Raw genomic sequence first — 22,624 nt, 5'->3', positions numbered from 1 at the left:
GTAAGTGACATTACTGAAAATAATACGGGTGATTAAAATTTTTAAATGGAGTAAAAACTAAATAGTGGTGATCTGTTTAACCATTAAACAGTAGTACTAATATTTTACTTACCTGAGAAAATGGGCATCACAGTTTTACAATAAATCATGGGAGAGAAAAGTGAAATTAAACTTTTGTCCTGTATTTAACAATTTTGGCTAGAATTGCAAATATGCACTATTTTGTAGTATGAATCAGATGTGAAAGGTGTCGTAGTACGACATAGCATCACTGTACTTCAAATCGGGCTTTTCAGATTACCTCTTTTGAGGAACCTATTGGGCCACTATCCTTGTGGTTTTTTTTTTTTTCTTCAGTTAGCTGGCCCCGGCTCATTGGTATATGGCTTTGCTGTGATTCAGCCATTTCCCTATTACTTTCCTTGACTTCATGGACTTAATGAATATTCTGCAGTTTCGTTTTGTAATTGATTAGCTTTTTAATTGAACTGAACTGCCAAATGGTGTAGTCTCTAAGCCTCCTTCCCCTGTTGATAATCTAGTGCTTCTCAAATTTTAACGTGCATAGGAATCACCTGCACTTCTAATATCCACTTGGTCATATGGATGCTGTTCTGCCAGACCACAGACCACTGCTGTCCAATAGAAATGTAATGCCTATATAAATTACTTGTGCTTAAAGTTTCTAGTATTCACATTATAAAAAGTAAGCACGTGGAAAAAAGTGAAATAAATGAATATATTTTACTTAGTATATTCACAATATCATTTTAACATGTAATATGAAAATTATTAATGAGATATTTTATGTTCTTTACATTGGACCAGGTTTTTTGAAATATCAAGTGTGTTTTACACTTAGAGCATTTCTCAATTTGCATTAGGCACATTTGACTAGTGACTACTGTATCGAACAACAGTTTTGGAGTCTAAAAGTGTAGACCAATGTTACTCTTAGTGTATTTTCAGATTGGCCCCATCAGCAATCCTTGAGAATGTAGATTTTAGGGCCCCACCTCATACCGGTTGTTGTTAGAATATCTAGGGCTAGAGCCTGTAATCTGTGGTTTGAAAACGCTCTGGGATATGGCTATAAAATGTATATGTGGTATTCTGGATGGGACCCTGGAACAGAAAAAGGACATTAGGAGAATACTAAGGAAATCTGAATGAAGTGTGGAAATTGTTATGTGTCAGTGTTGGTTGATTGAATATGACAAATGTACCATACTAACATAAGTTGTTAATAGGGATAACTGGGTCCAGAGTACATGGGAACTCTGTGGACTATCTTTGCAGTAATTATGTAAATCTAAAACTCTTTTAAAATAAGAAGTTTATTTTTAGAAAAGTTCTTCAGATTATTCCATTGCTCACTAAAAGTTTGAGAATCCAGTGATCTAGATCATTAATCACTTGTACTGCTACAGCTTGGTTGGGCAGGATGGTGGCCAGTATTGGGTCTGGTAGGATGATGATAATAGTTTTTTTGTAGTAAGACCTAAAACTTTTAAAGCACTTGCCATGCGCCATGCACTATTTCAAGTGCCTTACACACATTTACTTAATTCTCCCAGTATGCAGTATGTACTATTAATAAGCTGCACTTTGCAGATGGAAAAAACTGAAGCCCAGAGAGGTTAAATGACTTGTCCAGAGTCACACAGCGAGAGACAGAGACAGGATGTTTTATAAATTATCAGTGCATTTGTGACTATTTTTCTACTCTCACAACTTTTGCTTCCTTGAGTAAGCACTGATTAATGTAGATACTCTGTGACGTCTGAAAGTTACAAAGTTTTTTTTCTTTCTTCTCACAAACATCTTTTGAGGTTTGTATTGTTTGCTTTGTTTTACAGGCAAGTTAAGGTGCCTAGGGTCCTGAGAGCTGATAAATTGCAAAGCCTAGATTTAAAATTTAGACCTCTGACTCCAAGTTCTGTGCTCTTTTCCTTCACCACAGCAGAATTCAGAATATGTTATGAGGTTAAAGTGACATCTTTTAAAGTTGGCTGAAAATTTCCTATATTTTGCTACATAATATATATTTTTAAATTTCAGTTTTATTAAAGTGTAATGTACATACATAAAATACACTAACATTCAACAATAAAAAAGAATGATCTATGGAGACAACATGAGTGAATCTCAAAAGCATTAATCTAAGTGAAACATGTCAGACACAGAAGGCTACATACTATATGATTTGTATTTCTCTATTACAGCTTTTGCTTCCTTGAGTAAGCAGTGATTAATGTGATACCATCTATCATGCTTTATATCTAAGTGCTTTTTTTTCGCATTTTCTCTTTCCGTTCTTACAAGGATCTTTTGAGGTTTGTACTGTTTCCTATTTTAGAGATGGATTGTACCACAATTTGTATTCACAAGTTCATAGGCCTTTGAGTTTTCAATTTCTGGCCATTATGAATGTTCATGTAAGGCCTTTGTGTGGACTTATGTTTTCATTTCTCTTGGGTAAATACCTAGAAGAGGGATTGCTGGATCATGTAGTAAGCGTATGTTTAACTTTATTAGAAATTACCAAATTATTTTCCGAAGTGGTTGTACCATTTTGCATTTCCACCAGCAATGAAGAGAATTCCAGTTGCTGGTATCTTTACCATACAAAACATTCTGTGTTTTTGAAAGCTATCCAGTAGGTGAGTAGTGATATCTGGTTGTTTTAATTTGCATCATTAGGGTTTTAACAGTTTTTTTTTTAAAATACAGTTTTGAGGTATAATTGCTGTATAACAAGCTGCACATATTTTTTAAGTGTACAATTTGAAGAGTTTTGACATATGTATATACCTGTGAAGCCACTACCATTTTCAAGATAATGAACATTTCTTTCACCCATCAAAAATTTCCTTGAGCTCCTATGTGATTCATTCCCCATGTCCCTTGGCAACTATTGCTCTGCTTTCTGTCACTATCAATTAGTTTGATTCTAGGGAATCAATTTTCTAGAATTTTATGCAGATGGACTCGTGTACTATGGATTCTGGTCTGGATTTTTCTTCACTCAAGAAAATTATTTTGAGATTCACCCAGTTTGCTGTGTGTATCAACAGTTCGTTCCTTTTTATTGCTGAGTGATATTCCATTGTGTAGATATACCACAATTAGTTTATTCAATTGTTGATTGACTTGCGAGTTTCTCTTTGTTACAGATGAAACTACTGTCTTTGTGTCTACATATGCTTTAATTTTTGTTGGTAAATACCTAAGAGGAAAATCCCTGAATCATGTGGTAGATGCATATTTAACATTTTAAGCATCTGCCAAACTTATTTCAAATGCTGGTTCAGTTTTACATCCTCACCAGCTTTGTGTGTGAGTTCCACTGGCTCTGCATTCTCAAAAACACTGGTATGACCTGACTTAGCCATTCTGTGAGATGTGTGGTGACATTTCTTTCTTTTTGGTTTTAATTTGCATTTTCCTGATGGCTAAAGATGTTGGGCATATTTTCATGAGCCTATTTACCGTCTATAGATCTTTGGACAAGTCTGTTTAAATATTTTGCCTGTTTTTTTTTTTTTTTTTTTTTTCCTGTTAGGGTCTTGCTCTGTCACCCCAGGCTGCAGTACAGTGGCATGTTCACAGTTCACTGCAGTCGCGAACTCCCAGGCTCAAACAGGCTTCCCACTTTAGCCTCCCAAGTAGCCGTGACTACAGGTGTGTGGCACCATGCCCAGCTAATTTTGTAAACTTTTTTTGTAGAGACGGGTTCATGCTATGTTGTCCAGGTTGGTTTTGAACTCCTGACCTCAAGTGATCCTCTTGTCTCGACTTCCTAAAACACTGGAATTACAGGTGTGAGCTACCTTGCCTAACCTATGATTTTTTCTTTTTTATAATGTCTTTGGTTTTGGTGGAATGGAGTTGGGATGTTTTCTCTCTGCTTCAATTTTTTTTTGAGAGATTTATGTAGAATTGGTAGTAACTTCTTTACGTTTTTGGTAAAATTCACCAGTGAAGCCGCCTGGGCCAGTTTTCTTTGTGGGAAGCTTTTAAAGACAAATTCTGTTTATTTAATAGATATAGGAGTATTCAGGTTATCTGTTTATTCTTTAGCAAGCTTTGGTTATTTGTATCTTTCAAGAAATTTGTTAGAAGGGCATGGTAGCATGCACCTGTAGTCCCAGCTATTCAGGAGGCTGAGGCTAGGAGGATTGCTTGAGCCCGGGAATTAGAGGCTGCAGTGAGCTATGATTATGCTTCTGCACTCCAGCCTGGGCAACAGAGCAAGACCCTGTCTCTTAAAAAAAAAAAATTTGTCTACTTCATGTGGATTGTTGAGTTTGTTGGCATAAAGTTGTTCATAATATTTTCTGTTTTCCTTTTGATGTCTTCAGGATCTGTAGTTATGTCTCTGGTTACCTTTTTGATAATTTGTTTCTTTTCTCTTTTGTTCCCATTAGTTTGGCTAGAGGATTGTCAGTTTTACTGATCTGTGCTTTTTTTTTTTTTTTTTTTTTTTTTGAGGCAGGGTCTTGCTCTGTCTCCCAGGCTGGAGTGCAATGGCATGATCTCAGCTCACTGCAGCCTTTGCCTCCTGGACACAAGCCTCAGCCTCATGAGTAGCTGGGACCACAGGCACATGCCAACCACACCTGGCTAATTTTTTGTATTTTTGGTAGATATGGGGTTTCACCACGTTGCCCAGGGTGGCATTGAACTTCTAAGCTCAGATGATCTGCCTGCCTTGGCTTCCCAAAGTGCTGGGATTATAGGTGTGAGCCATTGCACCTGGACAGTTTTACTGCTCTTAAAGAACCAGGCTCTGGTTTCATTGATTTTTCTCTAACATTTTTCTGTTTTCTTTTTATTGCTTTCTGCTCTCATCTTTTTCATATCTTTTCTTCTATAAACTTTTTTTTTTTTTTTTTGAGATGGAGCCTTGCTCTGTCACCCAGGCTGGAATGCAGTGGCACAATCTCGGCTCACTGCAACCTCTGTCCCCAGGGTTCAAGCCTTTCTCCTGCCTCAGCCTCCCCAGTAGCTGGGATTACAGGCATGCACCACCATGCCCAGCTCATTTTTGTATTTTTGGTAGAGACGGGGTTTCACCATGTTGGTCAGGCTGGTATCGAACTCCTGACCTCATTATCCGCCCGACTCTGCCTCCCAAAGTGCTGGGATTACAGGCATGAGCTACCGCGCCCGACCTCTACAAACTTTGGATTTAATTTGCTCTTCTTTACCTTCTTAGAGTGGAAGCTTATGTCATTGATGTGAGACTTTGTGTTTTTTCTGGCATTTAGTGCTGTAACTTTTGTCTGAGCACTACTTCAGCTGTATCCCACAAATTTTGAAATTACATGTTTCCATTTTCATTCAGTACACATTTCCTGTTTGGTTTCTTTTTTCTTTTTTGAGACATTGTTTCACTCTCACCAAGGCTGAAGTGCAGTGTCACAAACTGCAGCCTTGACTTCCTGGGCTCCTGTAATCCTCTTACCTCAGCCTCCCTTAGTAGCTGGGACTACAGGTGCATATCACCATGCCCGGCTAGTTTTTTTAGTTTTTGTAGAGATGGGGTCTCACCAGGAGTTCAGAACTCACCAGGCTGGTCTTGAACTCTTGGCCTCAAGTGATCCTCCCACCTCCGACTCCCAAAGAGCTGGGATTACACGCGTGAGCCACCTTGTCCAGCCTGATGTTGTCTTTGACTCCTGACTCATTTAGAAGTGTGTTGCTTAGATTCCAAAAACAATTTTGGGGTTTTTAAGATACTTTTTGAGAGTTTCTAATTTAATTTTATTGTGATTGGAGAACATACTTTGCATAATTTCAGTTCTTTTCAGTTTATTGAGGCTTGTTCCATGGCCGAGAATGTGGTATACAGGAACTTAGGTTTGTAAGAAACTACTAAACTGGCTGTGCTATTTAGCACTCTCACTAACACTATGTAAATGCTCTAGTTTCTGGAATACTTGCCAGCACTGTTGTTGTCTTTTTAAAAAAAAAAAAACAAAAAAAACTTTATTGTAGTTGATGTGTAGTGATACCTAATTTGGGCTTTAGTTTACATTATTGATTTTTATTCATGTTAAAATCAATTTGAATAAAACTTACAAATCCTGGATTTTTTTTTTTTTCCAGTAGATGACAAAATGTACTGAGGGATTGGTAATAGTTCATCATTTGTATGCTGCGTAAGTGCTACTTTTCAGTTTTCTTTTCTTTTTTTCTTTTTTTTTTTTTGAGACGGAGTCTCACTCTGTCGCCTAGGCTGGAGTGCAGTGGTGCAGTCTTGGCTCACTGCAACCTCTGCCTCCTGGGTTCAAGCGATTCTCCTGCCTCAGCCTCCCTAGTAGCTGGGATTACAGGCACCCACCACCACGCCTGGCTAATTTCTGTATTTTTAGTAGAGTGAGGTTTCACCATGTTGGTCAGGCTGGTCTGGAACTGCCGACCTCGTGATCCGCCCACCTCTGCCTCCCAGAGTGCTGGGATTACAGGTGTGAGCCACTGCACCCGGCTAATTTTCAGTTTTCTAAGAGTTTGAATGTTTGTTTGCTTTTTAATGTTTACTTTTTTTTTTTTTTTTGAGACAGAGTCTTGCTCTGTCACCCAGGCTGGAGTGCAGTTGCGCGATCTCGGCTCACTGCAACCTCTGCCTCCCAGGTTCAAGCGATTCTCCTGCCTTGAGTAGCTGGGATTACAGGCGCATGCCACCATGGCCAGCTAATTTTTGTATTTTTAGTAGAGATGGGGTTTCACCATGTTGGTCAGGCTGTTCTTGAACTCCTACCTCGTGATCCACCCACCTCAGCCTCCCAAAGTGCTGGGATGACTGGCGTGAGCCACCGCGCCCGGCCAATATTTACTTGTTTTTTGTTTTTTTTGGTTTTGTTTTTTTTTTGAAATGGAGTCTTGCTGTGTTGCCCAGGCTGGAGGTGCAGTGGTGCGATCTCGGCTCACTGGAAGCTCCACCTCCCTGGTTCACACCATTCTCCTGCCTCAGCCTCCTGAGTAGCTGGGCCTACAGGTACCCACCACCATGCCCAGCTAATTTTTTTGCATTTTTAGTAGAGACGGTTTCACCGTGGGAGCCAGGATGGTCTTGATCTCCTGACCTCGTGATCCGCCCACCTCAGCCTCCCAAAGTGCTGGGATTACAGGTGTGAGCCACCGCGCCTGGCCCTGTATTTACTTTTAAAGAGGATTTGTAAGAGCTTCATGAGGATTTTAGTTACTTGTGGCTTTTGAGTAGATGGGTATAAGGTGATTTAAATTGTATACTACAGTGTCTTTAGTGAAATATATATGACATGCAATTTACTGTTTTAACCATTTTTGAGTGCACAGTTCTGTGGCATCAAATAAATTAACTTTGTTGTCCAGCCATCACCACCCTTCATCTCCAGAACTTTTTCATCTTTCTAAACTGAAACTCCATACCCATTAAGCAGTAACTTCCTGTTGCTGTCTTTCTCCATCCCTTGGTAACCACCATTCTGCTTTCTGTCTTTATGAATTTGACTACTCTAGGTAGCTTATATACATGAAATCATATAATGTTTGCCCTTTTGTGACTGGCGATTTCCCTAAGCATAAATAGTCTTCAGAGTTCATTCACGTTGTACTGTCAGAATTTCCTCCTTTTTAAGGCTGAATAATATTTTATGTATGTATCACATTTTGTTTATTCATCCATTGATGGATATTTAGTTTGCTTCCACTTTTTGGCTATTGTGATTAATGCTGCTGTGAACATGGATATACAAATATCTGTTTGACTTTCTGCTTTCAATTCTTGTGGGTGTATACCTAGAAGTGGAATTGCTGGATAATGTGGTAATTGTATTTTCAGTTTCCTTGAGGAACTACCATACCATTTTCCCTAGTGGCTGTACCACTTTACATTTCCACCAGCAGTGCACAAGACTTTTAGTTTCTCCACATCCTCACAAACATTTGTTATTTATTTAGTTATATTTATTTATTTGAGACAGGGTCTCACTCTGTTGCTGAGGTTGGAATGCAGTGGCACAGTCACAGCCCACTGCAGCCTCAACTTCCAGGCTTGAGCGATTCTTTCACTTCAGCCTACTGCGTAGCTAGGGCTACAGGCATGTGCCACCAATCCTTGGCTATTTTTAAAATTTTTGTTTGTAGAGACGGGGCCTCGTTATGTTACTCAGGCTGGTCTTGAACTCCAGGGCTCAAGTGATCCTCCTGCCTCAGCCTCCCAAATTACTGGGATTACAGATATGAGCCACTGTACCTGGTCTATTTTTTAATTTAAAAAAAATGATAGCCATCCTGTTGGGTGTGAAGTGGTATCTCATTGGTGTGTGTGTGTGTGTGTGTGTGTGTGTGTGTGTGTGTGTGATTTCCCTAATGATCAGTAATATTCAGCATCTTTGCAGGTTCTTACTGGCCGCTTATATACAGATGCTCCTTAATTTATGATGGTATTATGTTCTCATAAACTGATCATAAGTCAAAAATGTTGTGAGTCAAAAATGCATTTAAATTAGCCTGAGCAACATAGCAAGACCCTCATCTCTAAAAAGATTAAAAATTAGCTAGGTGTGGTGGTACGTACCTGTAGTCCTAGCTACTCAGGAGGCTGAGACAGGAAGATTTCTTGAACCCAGGAGTTTAAGGCTGCAGTGAGCTATGATGGTACCACTGCACTCCAGCCTAAGTGACAGAATGAGACCCCCATCTCTCAAAAGAAAAAAAAAGGTATTTGATATTCCAATAAACCCACCATAAAGTCAGGAAATTGTAACTGGAACCATTGCAAGTTGGGAACCGTCTGTATCTTCTTTTGAAAAATGTCTGTCAGGTTCTTTGCCCACCATGACTCTTGATATCCCAATGTTTATTTGAAGTAAACTGGCATAATTTAAACATTATAGAGTGTTTTCTCCTTTTTTTGGGTGAGTTACTGATGTCTGACACTAGAACTTTGCAGTGGCCAGACTTAAATAATTGCTGCACTAACAGATGTATTTGCCTTTGTTTTGTGGATTATATCTTTTTAAAACATGGGGGATTGGTAAACACATGCAAGTAATTGAATGTAAGTGATATTTAGAAGATTTTCTTTAAGAGAGTAGTGTGTATAGTTTCAGAATACCTGAATGGGTTGGGGAGGAGAAGATACCTGGGTAGCCAGTAGTGTTGTGAAGTGAATGTTTTTCTTCTAGAATAAGTTGTTAGGAGATCGAAAGTTTCATTGAACTTTTATAAAGACTAGGGTAATGATTTCTTTTCTTTTTTATTTTTTTGAGACTAAGTCTTGCTCTGTTGACCAGACTGGAGTGCTGGAGTGCAGTGGTGCGATCTTGGCTCACTGCAACCTCTGCCTCCTGTTCAAGATATTCTCCTGCCTCAGTCTCCCGAGTAGCTGGGATTACAGGCACGTGCTACCACGCCTGGCTAATTTTTATATTTTTAGTAGAGACGAGGTTTCACTGTGTTGGCCAGACTGGTCTCAAACTCCTGACCTCAGGTGATCCACCAGCCTTAGCCTCCCAAAGTGCTGGGATTACAGGCGTGAGCCACTGCACCCTGCCTGATTTCTTATTATTATGTAACTTATGTAACTACATGGACTAAGACTATGGGTGTGCATGCCTTCCCCAAGGAAAATAGAGGTGGTGTTACTACACGATCAAGTAGACGAGATGTCCCAGAGGCAAGATAAAAATTATGTGAACTATAAAAATGTTAATTTTTGGCCGGGCGCGGTGGCTCACGCCTGTGATCCCAGCACTTTTGGAGGCCAGGGTGGGTGGATCACAAGGTCAGGAGTTTGAGACCAGCCTGGCCAACATGGTGAAACCGCGTCTCTACTAAAAATACAAAAATTAGCCTGGCACCGTGGCAGATGCCTGTAATCCCAGGTACTCAGGAGGCTGAGGCAGGAGATTGAACCCAGGAGGCGGAGGTTGCAGTGAGCCGAGATCATGCCATTGCGCTCTAGCCTGGGCGACAGAGCAAGACTCTGTCTCAAAAAAAAGAAAAAAAAAAGAAGGTTAATTTATTTCTTCTTCTTTTAAAAATGGATTATTATAGAAAATTCTTATTAAGAAATTAAAATATAGGACTTCGTGGTGTTGAGGGGTGCAGAAGGAAGAAGCCATTGATTGGAGTGCAGTTAGAAGGGTGTAAAGAGAAAGCTTAAAAATGTAGACACAGAATGATTGTCATAGAAGGATAGTTTTTTGTTTTTTTTTGAGATGGAGTTTTGTTCTTGTTGCCCAGGCTGCAGTGGCACAATCTTGGCTCGCTGCAACCTCCATCTCCCAGGTTGAAGTGATCCTCCTGCCTCAGCCTCCCAAGTAGCTAGGATTACAGGCATGTACCACCACGCCCGGCTAATATTTGTATTTTTAGTTGAGACGGGGTTTCACCATGTTGGCCAGACTGGTCTCGAACTCGTGACCTCAGGTGATCCACCCGCCTCACCCTTCCAAAGTGCTGTGATTACAGGTGTGAGCCACCATGCCTGGCTAGAAGGATAGTTTTAAAGGCTTATAATGTGGAACTATTTTGGATATAGGGTGCTTTTGACGAAATAATAGAATCTGAAGGGAAAAGGCTGTTAACCTGTTGGCTCAAGAAAAATGTTTTTTTGGTTCCTTAGATTTTTTTTTAAACTAATTATGGGTTTTTTTATTGTATAGGCTGTCTTCTTGGTATCTTTCGTTGTTATATTAACACTCTTTTAGTGTGTGCAAGTAGATGTGAAGGGATGAAAGCACAGCTTAATCTTTGGTGTTTTTTGATCAGAAAGGGCTTGTTCAGGGCTGTTTAATACAAAGTGTTGAGTTTGTGAATTTTTTTTTTTTTTTTTTTTGAGACAGGGTCTTATTATGTCATCCGGGCTGGAGTGCATGAACAGCTCACTGCAGCCTCTATCGAACTCCTGGGCTTGAGTGATCCTCCCACCTCAGTCTCCTGAGTAGCTGGGACTACAAGCATGCACCACCATGTCCACCTAATTTTTTATTAAATTTTTTTGTAAAGATAGGGTCTCACTATGTTGCCCATGCTGGTGAATTAAAAAAAAAAAATACAGCAGGTTCCTCACTTTCTGCTTTGCTGTGTATCTGAGTCAGCATTTAATCTCCATGTATAAGAGATCATTTAAAAATAAGTTTGAGGCTGGGCGCAGTGGCTCATGCCTATAATTCCAGCACTTTGGGAGGCTGAGGTGGGAGCATTGCTTGAGGCCAGGAGTTCCAGACCAACCTTGGCAAAATACTGACACCCTGTCTCTCCAAAAAAATTAGAAATTTAGCTGGGCGTGGTGGTATGCACCTGTGGTCCTAGCTACTCAGGAGGCTGAGCTGGAGGATTGCCTGAGGCAAGGAGGTCGAGGCTGCGGTGAGCTATGATGGCACCACTGTGCTTTGACCTTATTGACAGAGTGGGATCCTGCCTCTCCCCCAAAAAACACAAAAAAATAAAAAACTTGAATATTTGAAGATGTAACAACCATTCAATAATGGAGAACCCTAGTACTTTTTAAATAATTGTAATTTATGTTTTGATGTGAAAAACAGGCACTGTGATTTGCTGTAAACACAGTGTTTAAAGGTAAAGAACAAAAATATATTTGTAAGTTTAAATTATTTAAACATGGGACGACATAATGTAAGATGTTATTATGAATATGAGCTAGATATGCATGGCATTAATTTTAACTTGAGTTTTAGGTTCAGAACACAATTGCCTAGTAATAAGCATTTAAATCAAGTACTTAAAATCTAGTTTGTGGGGAAGTCATTATGGCACTGCAAGATGCCTTGTACCTGCCCATCTTGCATATTTCTTGCCCCTTTCCTGGAATCAGCCATTTCTCCGAAGACCTCTGGTCCTTTTATTGGGAGAATGATGCAAGAAGCCACAGCTGAGTGCTAGGTGTGTTTGTTGCTGCTAGCTTGTCATTTTTATTGACAGCCAGGAAATGTGTGTGTGTGTATATCAAGCAGTGTATATACACATCTAATATTTCTATATATGACCACTTATATATCTGTGGTAAACTAAAAATGAGTTCCTACTGATGTCTCCAAGTCTAATCTATTGGATCATTCTAGTCTCCTTCTCTTGCTTATCTGTAAATTTTCACTCCAACATTGAGAAACCTGATACCTGCTATCCACCATTCAGTTACTTAATTGTTTTATTCCAGTATAAATGTATAGCAGTATCAAGATACTTAACTTGAACCCCTAGGGAAAGAACTTTATCAACTTTTGTGCAGTTCCTTTTGCCTATTTTTCCTTTTGCAAATAAAAAAAGTATTTATCTTTAAATTTTTGGTAGAGACACAGCCTTACTGTGTTGCCCAGGCTGGTCTCAAACTCCTGGTCTTAAGTGATCCTCCTGCCTTGGCCTCCCAAAGTGTGGGATTATGGGTGTAACCACCCCCAGCCCCTTCTGCTTGTATTCTTAGAGACTTCACTGATTTCCAAAGTAACTTATGTCAGCATTTCCCCCCCACTGTGTTTGGTGAGGTCATTTCATGTATTTGTAATACTGTTAGATTCTTGTCACATCTGCTTTCCATCCTGGGATCTTGCCCCTGCCCAATGATATTTTTAAATTTGCATACTTTGAAGTTCACGCTTTTCATTGCAAAGACCAATAGGTTTTGACAAACGCATAATGTCATATATCTACCATTATAGTATTACTGTATACAAAATAGGTTTGACTTAAAAGCATCGTCTGTGCTTCACCTGTGGAATTCTGTGTCCCCTTTTCCTACTCCAGGCAATCACTGTCTATGGTTTTGACTTCCAGAATGCCATAAATTGAAATCATTCTGTATGTGGCTTTTTCATACTGGCTTTCTTTCATTAGCAACATATATTTAAAATACACATTTTCATGGTTTGATAACTAATTTCTTTTTTTGTTTTCTTTTTCTTTTTTTTAAAATACAGGGTCTTGCTCTGTTGTCCAGGCTAGAGTGTGGTGATACGATTATGACTCACTGCAGCCTCGACCTCTGGGGATCAAGTGATCCTCCCACCTCAGCCTCCCAAGTAGCTGGGCTATAGGTGTGTGCCACTGTTCCTGGCTAGTATTTTTTCTACTTTTTTTGTGGAGATGGGGTCTTTCTTTTTTGTCCAGGCAGGTCTTGAACTCCTGGACTCAAGTGAGCCACCTGCCTTGGGCCCCCAAGTACTGGAATTACAGGCATGAGCCACTGCACCCAGCCCTCATTTTCTTTTATCACTGAATATTAGTCCATTGCATGGATGTCTCACGGTTCGTTTATCCTTTCTCCCGTTGAAGGACATCTTGGTTGTTTCCTGTTTGGGGCAATTATGAATAAAGCTACTATACACATTTACATGCGGGACTTTTTGTGGACATAAGATTTCCTCTCATTTGGGTAAATGCCTAGGAATGTGATAGCTAGATCCTATGGTAAGGGCATGTTTAACTTTGTAAAAAACTGCTAAACTGTCTTCCAAGATGGCTGTATCATTTTGCATTACCATCAGCAAAGAAGGAGAATTCCTGTTCTACATCCTTGCCAGTATTTGGTATTGTTCGTTTTTGGATTTTAGCCATTCTAGTAGGTGTGCAGTGGTATCTCATTGTTTTAATTTGCAGTTCCATAACGATATGATGTTGAGCAGTTTTTTAAAGTGCTTGTTTGCCATCTGTGTGTGTGTGTATATATGTATATATAATTTTTTTTTTGGTGGGGTATCTGTTCAGATCTTTAGCTCATTTTTAAAATGTAGTTGTTCTTATTGAGTTTTTAGAATTATTTGTATAGTTTGCATACAAGTCTGTAATCAGACTTGTATTTTGCACATGATTTCTCTTTGTGTTTTCATTCTTTTAACAGTGTCTTTCACAGAGGACAAGTTGTTAACTTTAGTAGAATACTAGCTTAATTTTTTCTTTGAAGGATCGTGAATTTGGAGTATCGAAAAACTCATTCCAAACCAAAGGTCATATTTCTTCCTTTTTGAATTGGAATATTTTCTTTCTTTTTATATTTAAAAAAATTATTTTTTAATATTGAGTAGATTTTGGGTAATGATACGGGAGTTTTTTGTTTTGTTTTGTTTTTTCTTTTTTTAAAAATTTTAAGTAGAGGAAGTGTGTTCCTATATTTCCCAGGCTAGTCTTAAACTCCTGTCCTCAAGCAGTCCTCTTGCTTTGGCCTCCCAAAGTGCTGGGATTATAGGTGTGAGCCACCATGCCTGGCCTGTAATGGAATATTTTCTACATTCTTAGAACAATCATTTTATAATTCTTATAACATTCTCTACATTCTTATAACATTTTCTACAGTTTTATAATAATCAAGAAAAAATCATTAAGTCCACCTTATTTCTAAGACCTCATGGCACAAATCTTTTAAAAATACCCAATGCAGATGTCATTTTAGTTAAAACTTGCTTGCTTCCTCAGATGCTTCCGGTGTTGTTTCCTAATTTTTGTTTCAGATTTAAATTTTGGTTTTGAATTTACCAGTTTACACTTGATTGTATTTCTGCCTGCTTTCCAGTTATCCGATTATTTCCTTTTTTTTTTTTCCGAGACAGAGTCTGGCTCTATCATTCTGTTGCCTAGGCTGGAGTGCAGTGGCTCGATGTTGGCTCATTGCAACCTCCGCCACCCAGGTTCAAGGGATTCTCATGCCTCAGCCTCCCGAGTAGCTGGGATTACAGGTGTGTGCCACCATGCCCAGCTATTTTTTTTTTTTTTTTTTTTGTATTTTTAATAGAGACAGGGTTTCACTATGTTGGCCAGGCTGGTCTTGGACTCCTGGCCTCAAGTGATCCACCAGCCTCAACCTCCCAAAGTGTTGGGATTACAGGTGTGAGCCATCACACCCAGCCCGATTATTTCCTATATCCTTTTTGTTGTTTCTGTTTTTGCTATTTCTTTGTGGCCAGAATGGTTTATAATGTAAATCGTTATACTTTCCTTCTCTTCTTTGATAGCCTACCTAAATTCAGATGATAAATGTCTTATATTCTGCATCTGTTTTTTCTTATTTTAAACATTTTTTTGTAGAGACATGGTCTTACTATGTTGCCCAGGCTGGTCTCAAACTCCTGGCCTCAAAGGATCCTCCCACATTAGCCTCCCAAAGGCGTGAGCCTGTGTGCCCAGTCTGTTTTTGTTTTTTTTTTCTTTTTAAAGAAAGCAGGGATCATATATTAAGAAAAAAACCTGAAATGCCTAATAGTGGCCTATGATTTTTGTTAAGCGTACAACTAAGTATTTGATGGAATGATTTCTTCTGCTGGAACTTAATACTGGAATTATTCTTTACTTTTTTGTTGTGCTCATTAAGATTAATTGATTTCTGTAGTAGGGGCCTGGTTAGGGATTATTAATTTTTTTTTTTTTTTTTTTGAGACGGAGTCTCGCTCTGTCGCCCAGGCTGGAGTGCAGTGGCGCAATCTCGGCTCACTGCAAGCTCCATCTCCCGGGTTCACGCCATTCTCCTGCCTCAGCCTCCCGAGTAGCTGGGACTACAGGCTCCTGACACCATGCCTGGCTAAATTTTTGTATTTTTAGTAGAGACGGGGTTTCACCGTGTTAGCCAGCATGGTCTCGATTTCCTGACCTCATGATCTGCCCGCCTCAGCCTCCCAAAGTGCTGGGATTACAGGTGTGAGCCATCGTGCCCGGCCTGGGATTATTAATTTTAAACGAGTACTTTAAAAAATACTCGGAGGATTTGATGCGAAGTTCAGTGCTTAAACTGGAAAAGTTTCTTAATATTTTATATGTTTGAAGCTATATTAACATTTTATAGTTCACAATATTAGCATTGCTAAATAGGTTATACGTATCTGGATTGGACTTAAATTGTAAGCTCACTAATTAAGATACATTATGTTTCGGCTGGGTGTGTTGGCTCACACCTGTAATCCCAGCACTTTGGGAGGCCAAGGCGGGCGGATCACAAGGTCAGGAATTCCAGACCAGCCTGGCCAACATGGTGAAACCCCATCTGTACTAAAACTACAAAAATTAGCTAGATGTGGTGGCGGGCACCTGTAGTCCCAGCTGCTTGGGAGGCTGAGGCAGGAGAATCGCTTGAACCTGGGCAGCGGAGATTGCAGTGAGCCAAGATGGCGCCACTGCACTCCAGCCTGGGCGACAGAGGGAGACTCCGTCTCCAAAAAAAGGATACATTAATGTTTCTTTAACGTTTTGTTTACCTGTTTACTTTTTTTGATATACCTCTTAAACAGATTGGTTGGTTAAAACGGATGTCCTGGGGGAGAAAGACAACATTTGCTGAACTGTTTAAGTTTTGGTAGGCTTCTTGGTAGTTTAAATGGGAAGAAAATTTTAAAAATTGGCAGATAGAAAGGAGGAGGCTTTTAGATTAAAAAATAGCGTGATAGGAAATTTGAATCTGACTTGGGGGCAGAGAAGTAAAATATATAAGCAGGCGTGTGTGTCGGGGGTGGTGGTTGTTGAAACGTGGAAAAAGGGAGGAGGAAGAAGACTGGTAAGAGGCATGAAAAGCTTGTATGGGCGTTTTTGAGACTGCTAAGAGCAGCATCGGGGTGTAGCAGGCAGTAGGTATGCAGACCTTGTATATACTGGGAGTTGGGTACTTAGTAGTTGTAAGTGTTTGGGATGAATATGGATGGAGGCGTGTGGCGATGGGTATAGTATAGAATACATTTCAGTTCCAGGAGTATTGTGCTTGGACAGCGTTGTATTTGATTGAGCAAACTTTTAACCAAAATACTTTATAGAAACAGGATAAACAGCGTTCAACTTTCTCTTAAGAACAGAATCTACAGGTCTGGGGAACAGAGGAAGAAACAACCCAAAATTAAAACTGTAAACGTTTGTTTTAATACAGCTTATGTTTTTAAGTAAAAATAGCATTAATTATTCACACATTTGTAGATACTTTTACCTAGATCTAAAGTTTTAGTGCTACCCCATAATCATTTTAATTATTTTTTTCAGAGAATTTACCTGATTTTTGTCCTTTCTGTGAAGTTTGTTTCATTTTTTTAAACGTAAATTATTTCATGATTCCATTTCCACATTCTCAGCACATTTTTAAAAAATTGGTAACACTGTATGTTTTTTATTATGTACAATATAGTTTTTGAAGTATATATACGTAGTGGAATGGCTAAATTTAGCTAATTTACAAATGCATTACCTCACATAGTTATCATTTTAGTGGTGAGAGCACACATCCACTCGCTTTACAGTTTTCAAGAATACAGTATATTGTCATTTACTGTAGTCACCTTGCTGTACAATAGATCTCTTGAAATTTATTCCTCCTATTTGACTATGATTGTATGTCCTTTGACCAACATCTCAGCATTTCTCCCCTAGGCCCTTAGCCTCTCGTTACCACCATTTTACTCTCAACTTTTTCTTTTTTTTTTTTTTGAGACAGAGTTTCACTGTTGTTGCCCAGGCTGGAGTGCAATGACGCTATCTTGGCCCACCACGACCTCCGCCTCCCGGGTTCAAGCAATTCTCCTGCCTCAGCCTCCCAAGTAGCTGAGATTACAGGCATGCGCCACCACGCCTGGCTAATTTTGTATTTTTAGTAGAGACGGAGTTTCTCCATGTTGGTCAGGCTGGTCTCGAACTCCCGACCTCAGGTGATCTGCACGCCCCGGTCTCCCAAAGTGCTGGGATTACAGGCATGAGCCACTGCGCCTGGCCTCAGCTTCTAAGAGATCAATATTTTTAGATTCCACATGTGAGTGAGACCATGTGGTGTTTGTCTTTCTGTGCCTAGCTTATTTCATTCAACGTAACGTCCACTGGGTTCATTCATGTTGTTGCGAATGGCAGGATTGCCTTCTTTTTTATGGCTAAGTAGTATCCTGTTGTGTGTATGTGTGTATGTATATACACGTTTATCCTTTAATGGACAGTTAGATTAATTCTATATCTTGCCTATTTCGAATACTGCTGCAGTAAACATGGGAGTGCAGATATCTCTTCACATACTGATTTCATTTCCTTAGAATATATGCCCAGTAGTGGAATTGGTGGATCATATAGTAGTTCCATTTTTAATGTTTTGAGGAACTTCCATATTGTTTTCCATTATGGCAATACTAATTTTCATTAACACCAACAGTATATAAAGGTTCCCCTTTCTCCACATGCTCGCCAGCTTATATTTTGCCTTTTTGATAATAGCCATTCTAACTGGGGTGAGGTGCTTTCTCATTGTGGGTTTGATTTGCATTTCTCTGATTAGTGATGTTGAGCATTTTTTTCTTACACCTATTGGCTTTTTGTGTGTCTTCTTTTGAAGAACATTTATTTGTGGCTTTTGCCCATTGTTAAATTGGATTATTTGTTTTTTTTTTTGCTATTGAGTTATTTGATTCCTTATCCTTTTTGGATGTTAGCCCCTTGTCAGATGTATAGCGACATGCAGAGGAATGAAGCTAGATTATCTCTCACCATATAAAACAGTCATTTTATATTTAATTAGAGAATTAAATATAAAACCTGAAACTATGAACCTACTATAGAAAGAAAACATAGGGGAAATGCTTCATGACATTAGTCTGGGCAAGGACTTTTGGATATGACCTCTAAAACACAGGCAACGAAAGCAAAAATAGCAAATGGCATTATTATTATTTTCTTAATAAAAAATTGTATTAGAAGCATTCAGAATTTTAACAAACAACTGCAGCTTTTGTTTTTGCAATTACAGAGTGGTATTTAGTTTAGTTAACAGAACAGTTATTTCATGTAAGCTGCATAGAGACAACAACTGAAGATGAAGAAACTACCATCTCCATAAGTAACTGATTTGTGCTGTGCACCAAGTACCTTTAAATTTCCATGCCATTTTACAACCCCCGTGCTATACCAAGAAGGTTAGTGGCTATTGAAAATACCACCAGGACAGGGCTATCTAAAGACATGTTTGGTAGTGTATTAACTGTACAAAAAAAGACACTGTACAGTTTGAAAACAAATCTTATACAGCCTTACATTTCAATTCTTTCTTCAAAAAAAAAAAAACCCTGCTAGAACCAGCTGATTTGTCATCATCTTCATGTTTATCTTTATTTTCCTCTTCTTCCTCATTCTCTTCATTTTCCTCCTCTTTCTTCTTTTTCTTGCTTTTTTTTTCAGCCTTGATGACTCGTGTGTTTTTTTTGCAGCATCAGGCTTTCCTTTAGCTTGGTATGCAGCAATATCCTTTTTGTATTTTTCCTTCAGCTTCACAGCCATCTTTCCATAAGGTTGCTTGTCACCTGCAGCTCTCCCAGTTTCTTTACAGTATATCCAGTGGATAGGCCAGGATGTTTACCTTTGATTTTTGGCCCATACTCAGAACAGAAAAAGAAAAAGGCCAAACAAAGGAGGCCCGTTGGGTGTATTGGGATCCTTGAACTTCTATTTTGTTTTCCCTTTAGGAGGGATGTAGGTTTTCATTTCTCTTTCATAATGGGCCAGGGTTATCTTTGCCTGTCTTCACATTTTCCCTTCTCTTTAGCAAACGTGGTTTTCCACCTCTTTGAGCGCTTCTTAGAAAGACCCTTAGAAGCTGACTGAACCATCTGGGTGCTTCCTGTGCTCCTCCTGGCAAGTTTGCACAAATAATGTGTATGATGACATTTTTGCCTCTTGACTTCTTTGGATCTTTGCCCATGTTCAGTTATTTTTCCTCATCAAGGCATAGAGTTGCTCAGTGCCTTTCTGGCTCACACTTGCCCTGGCGTTGTTTCTGTGGAGCTCAGTGTACGGCCGACACATGGCATTATATCAAACTGAGACGCTTCTGCGTGGCAAGGGAAACAGTCAACAGAATGAAGAGATGACCTATATAATGGGAGAAAATATTTGTAAACTATATGTCTAACAAGGGGTTAATATTTTCATTGTTTCTGAATCAATAATTTATAATAAGTTCTTTTCTTTCATTTTTATGTGGCTCTTCCTAGACCTTGGATTGTAACATGTAGTTCCTGCTATGTGGCTTTCTGCATGTTTATAATTTTAATAGTTTCTCTTGGAGCTTCCCAACCTGTTTCCCCACCCTTCACCCCGGTATTGACTAGAAATCTATCTCAGCTCTTACTTTTTATCCCATTGTCTCCACTCTTGCTCATTTTACCTGCCTTGGTATCTAACCACCTTTTCTATAGAGATACCTTTTGACCACTTATCCATCTCCTTTGCCCTCCTACTTCTCATTGCCTTTAACTAAAACTCTAGATCGGATGTCTCATGTTGAACATAGTGAAACTGACTTCCTTATCTTTCTCCCTAACTCCTCCTTCATACTTATCTTTGTAGTCACTGTGGGGAAGGTGTAGTCCTAAAGCCTGGCAGTGAAAGAGATTGAACGTGGACTGGCCTTTAACTCATTGTTGTCCCCAGCCCCACAATTCCTCTCCCACTAGTGTGAAACCATACAGCTCACTTGTTATTTTTCATCCTTCTTTTCTCCATTCTTAGGGATAAATGTCTAACTAACTATAGTATGTCTGAGCTGCTGTAACCTTTTGAAAAGTAGCTGCATATTCCCTCGCTCATCTCTGTATCTTCAAAGATATTTCTTAAGTTATTTTATTACTTTCCTGGAAAAAAAATCACCTAAGGATAAGCATTTCAGGGTAAAATTTTGAAAAGTTGTGAAAAATTTGTATAGGTAAATGATCAAAGCACATAGTGACTAGCGTGTTCTGGTAATGCATGAAAGTAACGACTGAGCGTCTGAAAGGTCAGAATTCCTGTTTACTGTGATGGAAGAGACCATGGGGTGAGCATATTTGGCAGAGCTCGGGTAGGGTAGAGATGGGAATACATTTTGGATATGATAAGTTTGAGATATTTATTGGATCACCAAGTAGATTTGGTTATTATGTATTAATAGTCTTTTTTAGTCTAGAAGAATCCCCCTCCCTTGACAGTACTTTTTTGAAGAGTTCAGGTCTGTTGTCTAATAGAATGTCTCACATTCTGGATTTGTTTGATTGTTTTCTAATAATTGCTTAAGGTGAAACATGCTTTTGACAAGAATATAACGTAGGTGACATTGTGTATGTTTTATTGCATCACATAGGCATATCTTGTCAGGTCGCATTAGTGCTCTTAAGTTTGATCATTTGATTAAGCTTATGCTACCACATCTTTCCATTGTTAAGGTATTTTATCCTATTTAAGATTAGTAAGTAGGCTGGGTGAGGTCGCGCCTGCAGCCCCAGCACTTTGAGAGGCAGAGGTGCGTGGATCACATGAGCCCAGGAGTTTAAGACCAACCTGGGCAACATGGTGGAACCTCATCTCTAAAAAAATACAAAAATTAGCAGAGTGTGGTGGTGTGCAACTGCAGTTCCCGCTACTCAGGAGGCTGAAGTGGGAAAATTGCTTGAGCCCAGGAGGCGGAGGTTGCAGTGACCCAAATTGTACAGCTGCACTCCAGCCTCCGTGACAGAGTGAGACTGTGTCTCGAAAATAAATAGCCAGGTGCGGTGGCTCATGCCTATAATCCCCTCACTTTGGGAGGCTGAGGCAGGCGGATCACCTGAGGTCAGGAGTTCGAGACCAGCCTGGCCAACATGGCAAAACCCCATCTCTAATAAAAATGCAAAAATTAGCTGGGCATGGTGGCTCATGCCTGTAATCCCAGCTACTTGGAAGGCTGAGGCAGGAGAATTGCTTCAACCTGGGAGGCAGAGCCTGCAGTGAGCCAAGATCGTGCCACTGTACTCCAGCCTGGGCAACAGAGACTCTGTCTCAAAAAATAAATAAATAAGATAAAAAAATAAATAAAATAATTAGGAAGTAATCGGGACAAATGTATTAGGACACCTAATAACTTTTAACATACGTTTTTATTCTCTTTACCCATTCAATACATAAACTTGAAAAACAGTTATTTCATCCTCACAGTTTTATAATAGAAGAGATGTTTCTTGTATAATCAGAAGTTTAGAAAGATGCTTGTCAGAATTAAAAATAAGGTACAAAATGAAGTTTGAGACAGTGTGGAAGTGCAGTGGGAGAGGGCAGTGGTAAAGCCAGCCTCAGTGGCTGTTGGTGGTTGTGTTTGCATGTGTTTGGAGGGTGGTGCTGACCACAATCTTGATGTATAAAACTTTCCTGATTCCTTATAGCTATTATAAAAAAAGTTTTGCTTTTAAAAATGTAAGTAACATTATATTCTTAGTCTTCAGCGATCTTGGTTTGAGTTAATGAACTTATTTATTTTTTTACAGGTTTAAATGTGATACTGGTGTAGATCTCCTTGTTCTAAGGTAATTTTTTATTTTTTGAAAATGTGTTGTATTAAATTTGTTAGTCAAGTAGTTTGTCTAGAAAGTAAATTTCAGTTAACAAAATTGTATCAGTGACTAATTGACTTACCACCTGGCCTTATAGGCATTATCTGTCATAGAGAAGATTGTTATCCTCAGGAGAATGATGGTTACTACACCTGTAGTGTAGAATAATATGCTCAGTACTTGTTTGCTATAGAAAATTAGTAGGTTGTTATGGAACCTTGGGTTTGCACATTTTTGGTAAATCTCAGTTTGCCTTAGGATCCTTGAGCATTGGGTTGAATGTATTAGTTTCCTAGGGCTGCTGTGACAAATACTACAAACTGGAGTGCTTAAACAGCAGA

At 39.2% G+C, this 22,624-nt stretch overlaps 1 protein-coding gene across 16 annotated transcripts in view; it reads left to right on the top strand.

The window, feature by feature from the left end:
* Positions 1–22,624, top strand: part of ARHGAP12 (Rho GTPase activating protein 12) — a 128,265-nt gene that overhangs the window by 2,128 nt on the left and 103,513 nt on the right. For all 16 annotated transcript variants that reach the window (XM_054660958.2, XM_063781576.1, XM_016962937.3 and 13 more), the window contains exon 2: positions 22,218–22,256. The gene's annotated coding sequence lies outside the window, so the exon portion shown is untranslated. The remainder of the gene's footprint in view (positions 1–22,217; positions 22,257–22,624) is intronic.

Source organism: Pan troglodytes, chromosome 8 (genome assembly GCF_028858775.2).
Source record: "Pan troglodytes isolate AG18354 chromosome 8, NHGRI_mPanTro3-v2.0_pri, whole genome shotgun sequence".
Lineage (NCBI taxonomy): Eukaryota > Metazoa > Chordata > Mammalia > Primates > Hominidae > Pan > Pan troglodytes.
This window is presented reverse-complemented; position numbering and strand designations above follow the sequence as displayed.